The sequence below is a fragment of the Peromyscus maniculatus genome, chromosome X, assembly GCF_049852395.1.
Source record: "Peromyscus maniculatus bairdii isolate BWxNUB_F1_BW_parent chromosome X, HU_Pman_BW_mat_3.1, whole genome shotgun sequence".
Classification (NCBI taxonomy): domain Eukaryota; kingdom Metazoa; phylum Chordata; class Mammalia; order Rodentia; family Cricetidae; genus Peromyscus; species Peromyscus maniculatus.
Window position 1 is genome coordinate 56,539,015 of NC_134875.1, and position 10,911 is coordinate 56,549,925.

A 10,911-nucleotide genomic window follows, 5' to 3' on the forward strand; every position below is an offset into this window, starting at 1 on the left:
TGATTGGCTTATCTGGGTCAGCTGGACTGTGATTGGCTTAGCTGGGTCAGCTGGACTGTGATTGGCTTAGCTGGGTCAGCTGGACTCCGATTGGCTTAGCTGGGTCAGCTGGACTCCGATTGGCTTAGCTGGGTCAGCTGGACTCCGATTGGCTTAGCTGGGTCAGCTGGACTGTGATTGGCTTAGCTGGGTCAGCTGGACTCCGATTGGCTTAGCTGGGTCAGCTGGACTGTGATTGGCTTATCTGGGTCAGCTGGACTGTGATTGGCTTAGCTGGGTCAGCTGGACTGTGATTGGCTTAGCTGGGTCAGCTGGACTGTGATTGGCTTAGCTGGGTCAGCTGGACTCCGATTGGCTTAGCTGGGTCAGCTGGACTGTGATTGGCTTAGCTGGGGTCAGCTGGACTGTGATTGGCTTAGCTGGGTCAGCTGGACTCCGATTGGCTCAGCTGGGTCAGCTGGACTCCGATTGGCTTAGCTGGGTCAGCTGGACTGTGATTGGCTTAGCTGGGTCAGCTGGACTCCGATTGGCTTAGCTGGGTCAGCTGGACTCCGATTGGCTTAGCTGGGTCAGCTGGACTCCGATTGGCTTAGCTGGGTCAGCTGGACTCCGATTGGCTTAGCTGGGTCAGCTGGACTGTGATTGGCTTAGCTGGGTCAGCTGGACTCCGATTGGCTTAGCTGGGTCAGCTGGACTCCGATTGGCTTAGCTGGGGTCAGCTGGACTCCGATTGGCTTAGCTGGGTCAGCTGGACTCCGATTGGCTTAGCTGGGTCAGCTGGACTCCGATTGGCTTAGCTGGGTCAGCTGGACTCCGATTGGCTTAGCTGGGGTCAGCTGGACTCCGATTGGCTTAGCTGGGGTCAGGTGACTTCACCTCCCTCTGCGCACTTCCGTTCACGAGGCTGAGGTCCTCAAGTCATAGGTGTCTATGCACTTGCCTGCGTCTTTTTTGGTTCAAAGTTCTATGTGGACTCTGTGAGTGTGACCGCAGCACTGCCTGACTGGAGGATTCTCCCAAGCCAGGTCTCAAGCTCAGGGACCAAAAGTCAGATAGAGTGGACAAAAGAACAGAAGCTTTTCTCTTAAAAACCAGGCCCTTGTTGGAGAGACGGTTCAGGGGTCCAGAGTCCCGGCTATTCGCCCAAAGGCCCCAGGTCGGAAGGATGCACAGATCGGCTTTCTACATTAGGTACCTGAGTTCCCTCGAATCCACCACTCTCTTTAGGTGTCCATCAAGAACAGATGCCCTCTTCTGGATTTTGTGGGCACTGCAGGCACATGGTGCAAAAACCATACATGCACAACCCCATACTGTACATCAGAAATGCATTTGTTAGAAAACACTCTCGTGTATTAATGTCCCTAGTTCTCTGATGTATGTGGTAGTGGGACCATCCCTGAGACATGGCTATAGTAAAAATATCCCTGATACATGGCTATAGTAAAAATATCCCTGAGACATGGCTATAGTAAAAATATCCCTGATACATGGCTGTAGTAAAAATATCCCTGAGACATGGCTATAGTAAAAATATCCCTGATACATGGCTATAGTAAAAATATCCCTGAGACATGGCTGTAGTAAAAATATCCCTGATACATGGCTATAGTAAAAATATCCCTGATACATGGCTATAGTAAAAATATCCCTGAGACATGGCTATAGTAAAAATATCCCTGAGACATGGTTATAGTAAAAATATCCCTGATACATGGCTATAGTAAAAATATCCCTGAGACATGGCTGTAGTAAAAATATCCCTGAGACATGGCTGTAGTAAAAATATCCCTGATACATGGCTATAGTAAAAACATCCCTGAGACATGGCTATAGTAAAAATATCCCTGATACATGGCTATAGTAAAAATATCCCTGATACATGGCTATAGTAAAAATATCCCTGATACATGGCTATAGTAAAAATATCCCTGAGACATGGCTATAGTAAAAATATCCCTGATACATGGCTATAGTAAAATTATCCCTGAGACTTGGCTATAGTAAAAATATCCCTGATACATGGCTATAGTAAAAATATCCCTGAGACATGGCTATAGTAAAAATATCCCTGATACATGGCTATAGTAAAAATATCCCTGAGACATGGCTATAGTAAAAATATCCCTGATACATGGCTATAGTAAAAATATCCCTGATACATGGCTATAGTAAAAATATCCCTGAGACATGGCTATAGTTGTGGCATTTGGGAGGCAGAAGCAGAAGACTGCCGGAGACCAGCCTGAACAGAGTAGCAAAACCCTGTCTTTAAAAACACAAAACAGCAGGGCAGTGGTGGCTCAGGCCTTTAATCCCAGCACTCGGGAGGCAGAGACAGGCAGATCTCACTGAGTTCGAGGGCAGCCTGCTCTATAGTGTGAGTACCAGGACAGCCAAAGCTACAGAGAAACCCTGTCTCGAAAACCCATAAACAAATAAACAAACAAATACATAAATAAAAACAGAAAATGGGCTGGAGAGATGGCTTACTGGTTAAGACCACTTCCTGCTCTTTTGAAGAACCTCTGGTTCATTTTGCAGTGGTCATATCGCGAGTCAAAATCATACATAACTCCACTTCCAGGGAATACAGTGCCTTCTGACCTCCATGATCACCAGGCAAAAGCTCATATATACAACATAAATCTAAAAGATTTTAAAACACAGAAAATGAAAGTTACTTTTAATTCTAAAATTTTGACAAATGGTTCTTATTTTCATCAGTTGCTTTTTTTCTGGCTGGTGATGCAGTCATTTTATTTTCTTAAATTTCTTAATATAGTGAAATCATTAATGTACTGATCTCATTTTCAGAAGTTGAGTTACTGGGTAATAACCACTTTATGATGCTGTATTATAATTTGTGTGTTGATAGATTCAACTTACTAATGTTTTCCTGAGTATTTTTACAACTATGTACAAGAATACTGATCTATTTTTTCTTCTGACAGTTTTGGTTAGGTTGTCACAGAGAGTTTAGTATCATAAAATAAAATAAGAAACTGGCCATATTTATATCCTTCAAAATGTTCTGTAGACTAGATTTATTTCATCTTTAAATTTTGTTGGAATTTACAAGTTCATTACTATGGACCTGGAGATTATCATTATTGCATTTGAAAATTTTTTCAAGTATTAATTTAATATTTTAATTACTTGAAGTTTAATCAAAATTTCTGTTCTTTTCTGGGTATGTTTGTATCTTTCAAAAAATTGCTATGTTTTGTCTAATTTTCAAATTATTTATGTTGTTTTTAGTGTTTTCTTACTATAATATATTGTTTATTAGTTCTGTAACAAAATCATACTTTCATTTCTAAGAATTTTTAATGTGTGTTTTTGTCATACAATATGATGCTTTTTGATGTATATATGTGTGTATGTTGAGAATCATGTTCAAATTTGTGTGTGTGTGTGTGTGTGTGTGTGTGTGTGTGTGTTTTAGTCACTTTTAAATTGCTCTGAAGCAAAACCATGACCAAGGCAACTGAAAAGGAAATTATTTACCTTGGGGCTTGCTCACAGTTTCAAAGGTTTCATCCATTACCGTCATGATGGAGAGCATGGCAGCAAGCAAAGCAGCCATGGTGCTGGAGAAGTAGCTGAGAGCTACATCCTGATCTGCAGGTAGAGAGGCAGAGAGCCTGGGCCTATCATCGGCTTTTTGAAACCTCAACTCCCACCCCCAGTAAAGTGCTACTTCCAACAGGGACACACCTTCTAATCCTTCTTAAATAATGGTCTCCTTGATCGTGTTACAACTCAGATGTGAAAGGTATTCTGGCAGTTGGGGGCCAAAGATTACCACAAAGTCATACCACACAACAAACCTCACACAAGAGATTCATTGGGAGGGAAAAACCCAGGAGGATGGCTGCCCCAGCTCTGCTCAGGCAAGAAGCATCAACTGAGCTGAAGAAAGGGTTTATATACATTTTTATTTCCAGGGTCACCTGGAATTGGAAGGATTATGTGGCCTATTCTTGGGGCAAGTTCAGGGATTGGTGGGATTTTTTTTTTCTGTAGAGCATGGCCTGGTCACTCTCCTACCTTGAGTGGGTCATTACCTCCTTTAGGGTTGGGGTGCATTGCCTGGCTGTTGGAGTTCCTCAAGGCCAAGTGGAGGTATGGCCACTCACATGCCTTGGGGGAGTCAGGCCCTCCACTAGAGTAGTTTGGGGGTGGAGACTGGTGACCAGAGGCCTCCAAGGGTATCTCTATGTGCAGAAGGGAATGCTTCCCCCACTAACCTAAAAGGGGGATATTCCAGATTGTCTGGTATACAGTTCTGGGAGGTTAGCATGAGCTATGATGCATAGAATTTACATTTGCATGATCTTTGATTTGTAAATAGAGGTTCATGAAAGTCATGATCATGCAAATAAAGACAGTACTGGTTAATTAATGTCAGCTCATGTCTAAGTTCTGGGTCACAGACTATAGGGCTGCAGCTCTCAAGTGTCAGGTTTATGAAAGGTACTAATGAGAACCAGCTTCATTTTCTAGGGTCTTTTAAAAAATCAATTTACCTTTTGTGTTGGTGTGTGGGGCGTGTGTTCATATGCATCAGTGTGCTCATATTCATGTGCATGTAGAGTCCAGAGGTCAACTTTGGGTATTATTCTATATCACTCTCTATCATATGCTTTGAGGCAGAGTCTCAAACTGCATGTGAATCTTGCTGTTTTGGCTAGGCTAGTTGGCCAATGAATGTTCAGATGCATGCATCCCAATTTGGTAGAATATTAATTTAAGATGTGTCACATTCATTTATGCTGTGGAATATTTGTTTACTGATGCAAGGATGAGTTGCATTCTTTTATGTTGCATTTGTTTAACTCAGTAAAGCTGTGTTACACTATTGCTGAAGACACCATACACTTAAATAGAAAAATATGGAGATAGCAAACTGGTACTGATGTGGAACCTTTATTTCTACATGCTAGCTTTAATAGTACTGAATCTTGCTATATATAATATCAGAGGGAGTCATTTTTAATTTTACACAACTGGAAATGCTGTGAGCTTATGATAATGGTTGGCCTGGCAAGATGTGTCCACTGGTATAACAGTACCATGAACATCATGGAAGGAACCAACCACTTTCTGATTGGATTTCTGTCCAGCTCCACAAAATGAAACTCGTACCTGGAACCATTGTTGGCCCAAAAACTTGTAGCTATCCAGGTCATAGGCCCTTGGAGAAGATCCCACGACTATTATTCTACTAAATGGACACAGTATTATACCAATTCCTAATGACTTATTGTTATCCCATAGATTAATGCAACTCTCAACTTTCAATTAAGCTTATAATTGCAGTAGATTGTGATTAACACTGAGACCCAAAACTGGCCCATTTGTAGAAAATAAGAGACTATAGCTGCTCTGACCTAAATGGGACATATATGTCACACTTCATCCTCTCAAAGCTCACAGATAATTGCAGGAGAGGGGGCAAACAGACTATAAGAGTGAGAGGCCTTTGATCAATACAAGGAAACCATTTCTTCCAGATATATCAGAGCAGCTGCATATATGAACAGACAATTACTGTGATAGCATGCACAAGTCCAATGCAAGCACAATCCAGACAAAATGGAAAGGATGAGGTAGGCTTGAAGTTCCACTATTTGTTCATCTGTTTTGTTTTTCACTTTTTGTTTACCTGTTTTATTTTTGTTGAGAGGAGACATGAAGTTGCCTGTGTATGGATGCGGGGAGGATGTGTGAGAAGTTGGAGGGGAAATCAAATGATCAAAATATATTGTATTAACAAAAAGACTGTTGGCCCTGGTAAGTCCACCATGTTCATGTTCCAGTGGAAGGCCACATATCCAAGAATATATGGGCAGCACAAATTGGACTGGATTGGTGAAAAAAACCCACAAAGTTGGGGGTTTAGGGAAGAACGGATAGATCTGAGAGGAATGGTGTGGTTGTTTGAATTAGAATGGCCCCCATAGGCTCATAGACTTATCATGGCTTTTGTGTATTAATCTGTGTCTGTTAATTGGCTTGAAGTAGGCTGCAAAGCTAATGGCCAAAGCAATAGGCATAATAGAGATTTATACATATGCTCATCCCCGGATACAAAGAGAAGAGATAACTGCTCTTTCCAGCCCATTCTGGGTGACTCTAGTTAGCAGAGGTTTAACAACTGTGGCAGGGAGTGTCTGGCCTCAGGATATCACAGAGAATCACATCAGAAGACTACACAAACATGATGCTTGATATGGTCTTCATCAGCTCATCTGGGAGATGCACATAAAGTTTAGTCAGTCCAGTCAATGAGATCCACCACACCTCTTGCTTCGAGGACTTCCTAAGACACTCAAGAAGGATGATCTTGCCCATTGGTGGCTTTCTGGGAGGGAATTCACATCAGTCAGCACACAGTGATTATCTGGAACCAGTCACTTAGTATTAACTCTTGCTTAAGCCATCAAGATGAGTCACAAACATAATTTGTCTCTAGAATTCTTAAAAGTAAATGCCTAGTGTATCTACAGCCTCATCATTTTAGTGCATTTTCTTTTTTTAAAAAAATTATTTTATAATTTAATTGAATTTTACATATTATCCACGGATTCCCTTGTTCTCCCCCCTCCTGTCCCCCTTCCCCCCGGCCCACTCCCCATTCCCATCTCCTCCACGGAAAAGACTCCCATGGGGATTGAGATCAACCTGGTAGATTCAGTCCTGGCAGGTCCAGTCCCCTCCTCCCAGGCTGAGCAAAGTGTCCCTGCATAAGCCCCAGGTTCCAAACAGCCAACTCATGCAATGAGCACAGGACCTGGTCCCACTGCCTGGATGCCTCCCAAACAGATCAAGCTAATCAACTGTCTCACTCATCCAGAGGGCCTGATCCAGTGGGGGCTCCTCAGCCATTGGTTCATAGTTCATGTGCTTCCATTCGTTTGGCTATTTGTCCTTGTGCTTTTTCCAACCTTGGTCTCAACAATTCTCTCTCATATAAACCCTTCTCTTTCTCGCCAATTGGACTCCTGGAGCTCCACCTGGGGTCTGGCCATAGATCTCTGCATCAGGTTCCCTCAGTCATTGGATGAGATTTCTAGCACGACAATTAGGGTGTTTGGCCATCCTATCACCAGAGTAGATCATTTTGGGCTGTCTCTCAACCATTGTCAGCAGTCTATTGTGGGGATATCTTTGTGGATTTCTGTGGACCTCTCTAGCACCCTGCTTCTTCTTATTCTCATGTGGTGTCCATTTATCATGGTCCCTTATTCCTTGTTCTCCCCCTTTGTTATTGATCCATATGGGATCTCCCACTCCCCCAAGGTCTCTTTCCCTCGACCCTTGCTCTTCATTACCCCCACTCATGTCCAGGTTGTCCATGTAGATTTCATCCATTTTTCTGTCATTGGGTGATCCCTGTGTCTTTCCCGGGGTTCTGCTCTCTAGGTAGCCTCCCTGGAGTTGTGAGTAGTCATCCCTGATTTACATCTAGTATCGTCCTATGAGTGAGTACATACTATGTTTGTCTTTGAGTCTGGGTTACCTCACTCAGGATGATTTTTTCTATATCCATTCATTTGCCTGCAAACCTCATGATGTCATTGTTTTTCTCTGCTGAGTAGTATTCCATTGTGTATATGTACCACATTTTATTTATCCATTCTTCAGTTGAAGAACATCTAGGTTGTTTCCATGTTTTGGCTATTACAAACAATGCTGATATGAACATAGCCTAGCAAGTGCCCTTGTGGTATGATTGAGCATTCCTTGGGTATATGCCCAAGAGTGGTATAGCTGGATCTTGGGGGAGATTGATTCCCAATTTTCTAAGAAAGCACTATATTGATTTCCAAAGTGGTTGTACAAGCTTGCATTCCCAGGAGCAATGGAGGAGAGTTCCCCTAGCTCCACATCCTCTCCAGCATAAGCTGTCTTCAGTGTTTTTAATCTTAGCCATTTTGACAGGTGTAAGGTGGTATCTCAGAGTCATTTTGATTTGCATTTCCCTGATGATTAGTGATGTTGAGCAATTCCTTAAATGTCTTTCAGCCATTTGAGTTTCCTCTGTTGAGAATTCTGTTTAGTTCTATAGCCCATTTCTTAATTGGACTGTTGGGCATTTTGATGTCTAATTTTTTGAGTTCTTTATATATTCTGGATATCAGTCCTCTGTCAGATGTGGGGTTGGTGAAGATCTTTTCCCATTCTGTAGGCTGTTGCTTTGCCTTGTTGACCATATCCTTTGCTCTACAAAAGCTTCTCAGTTTCAGGAGGTCCCATTTATTAATTGTTGCTCTCAGTGTCTGTGCTACTGGTGGTATATTTAGGAATGGTCTCCTGTGCCAATGCATTCAAGACTACTTCCCACTTTCTGTTCAATCAGGTTCAGTGTAAGTGGATTTATGTTGAGGTCTTTGATCCACTTGGACTTCAGTTTTGTGCATGGCGACAGATATGGATCTATTTGCAATCGTCTGCATGTTGACATCCAATTATGCCAGCACCATTTGTTGAAGATGCTTTTTTTCCACAGTACAGTTTTGTCTTCTTTGTCAAAAATCAGATGTTCATGGGACCCATAGGACTAGACTAGGCCCTCTGGGTAAGGGAGACATTTGTTTAATTTGAACTGTTTGGGGAGCCCCTAGGCAGGGGGATATGGATCCATCCGTGGTGCATGGACAGACTTTCTGGAGTCCAAACTGCCTAGGGTATGACACATTGCACAGCCTTGGTGCAGGGGGGAGGGGACTGGACCTGCCTCAGCTGACTGTACCAGGCTCTGCTGAGTCCCCATGGGAGACCTTGACTTGGGAAATGTGGGGATGGGGGTGGGTTGGGGGGAACACTGGGGGCTAGGAAGAAGGAAGAGGGGGAATGTGTGGTTGGTATGTAAAGAGAATAGAAAATTTCTTAACAAAAAGAAGAAGAAGAAGAAGAAGAAGAAGAAGAAGAAGAAGAAGAAGAAGAAGAAGAAGAAGAAGAAGAAGAAGAAGAAGAAGAAACTTTCAGAAAGTGGCCAGAATTGGTGACTCAGAGTGTGTGAAGTCGCCTGCCACCCAGCCTGACAATCCCCTGGACCCATATGTTATAAAGACAGAACCAACTCCTGCTATTTGTCCTCAGACCACCGCATGTGTGTGCATGTGGAGGAAGCACAACTAAAAAATGTAAGAAAAAATAAATTTAAATAAAGTGATGTTCAGTGTAAGTTTTTGTGTGTCATCTTAGCATGAGCTCTATTTCTCTGTGCCGTGGAACTTCAACTGAGAAAGCTCCTCCATCTGAATGTAGGCTAGTCTGTGGAGGCATTTTCTTGATCTCTGATTGATGCAGACGTGCCCTGCTCACTCTGGGGGATGCCATCCCTGGGCAGGTGGTTCTCTGTGGTATAAGAAAGCCTAATGAGCAAGCCACAGGAGAAACCTAATAAGAAAGCTTCCTCCATGCTCTCTATTTCAGTGTTTCTTCCAGGTTACTGTCCTGCTTGTGTTCCTGTCCTAACTTCAGTCAGGTTAATGCCCTCCTAAAGTTCCTGCCCTGACTTCCATGAGGTAACTGCCCTCCTAAAGTTCCTGTAATGACTTCCATCAGGGTACTGTGCTGCTTGAGTTCCTGTAATGACTTCCATCACGTTACTGCCCTGCTTGAGTTCCTGTCTAGACTTCCATCAGGTTACTGCCCTACTTGAGTTCCTGTAATGACTTCCATCAGGTTACTGCCCTGCTTGAGTTCCTGTCCAGACTTCCATCAGGTTACTGCCCTGCTTGAGTTCCTGTCCTGACTTCCATCAGGTTACTGTCCTGCTTGAGTTCCTGTCCTGACTTCCATCAGGTTACTGTCCTGCTAGAGTTCCTGTCCAGACTCCATCAGGTTATTGCCCTGCTTGAGTTCCTGTCCTGACTCCCATCGGTGATGGAGTATTACCTGAGCATTGTGAAAGGAAATAAATGCATTCCTCTCCAAGTCACTTTAAGTTATAGCATTTTTCACAGCAATAGAATCCAACTAAGCAAAAGGTATTTGGGTCTCATACCTATGTAACAAAACATTTAAATGGGTGCATAGAGATTGTTTAATATATATTTATATGTGTGTTAGGTCTCAAACTCAGGACCAATGGATAACTGAAGTGCCTATTTAACACATCAAAGTGGACTCTGGCTGCCAGTTTCTCTCAATTTCTACTTGTTACAGGGTCATCCTGGCTGGCAGATCTCACCTCCTACCCTAAACTTTTGCTGGAGTGCTTCTCTCCCGGTTCCACCAAGCCCTGCAGTCCAACAATCCAAGTATAAAATAATCACTTATTAATTAATTACTTATAAACTGTATGGCCATGGCAGGCTTCTTGCTAACTGTTCTTATATCTTAAATTAACCCATTTCGATAAATCTATACCTTGCCACATGGCTCGTGGCTTACTGGTGTCTTTACATGTCGCTTGTCCTGGAAGCGGCTGGCAGTGACCCCTTCCGTCTTCCTGTTCTTTCTTTTCTCCTCTCTGTTAGTCCCGCCTATACTTCCTGCCTAGCCACTGGCCAATCAGTGTTTTATTTATTGACCAATCAGAGCAATTTGACATACAGACCATCCCACAGCACTAAACTTCTCTAGCCTAGTTCCTGGGTGGGGATTCCCTTCCCTCAGCTTCTCTGATTCCTATATAACTCAGCCTGGCCACAACTGTCTCTTGGTCTCCTGGTTCACTCCTGATCTCATGGCTCCTGTTCCTCTTTCTCCCTCTCTCAATCTCTTTTCCCACCCTCCTCTGGTGGCCCAGTTGCCACTAGACCCAGGCAGGTGAAAGACAGGCACAGGCCACCTTGGTCCTCCCAGTCCAGGCTTGCTGAAGTCATCCACAGAAACACCTTTGCAGAGCCTGGTGGGTAGGTGCAATTAAGATGAGCAAGTATATGTTGGAGA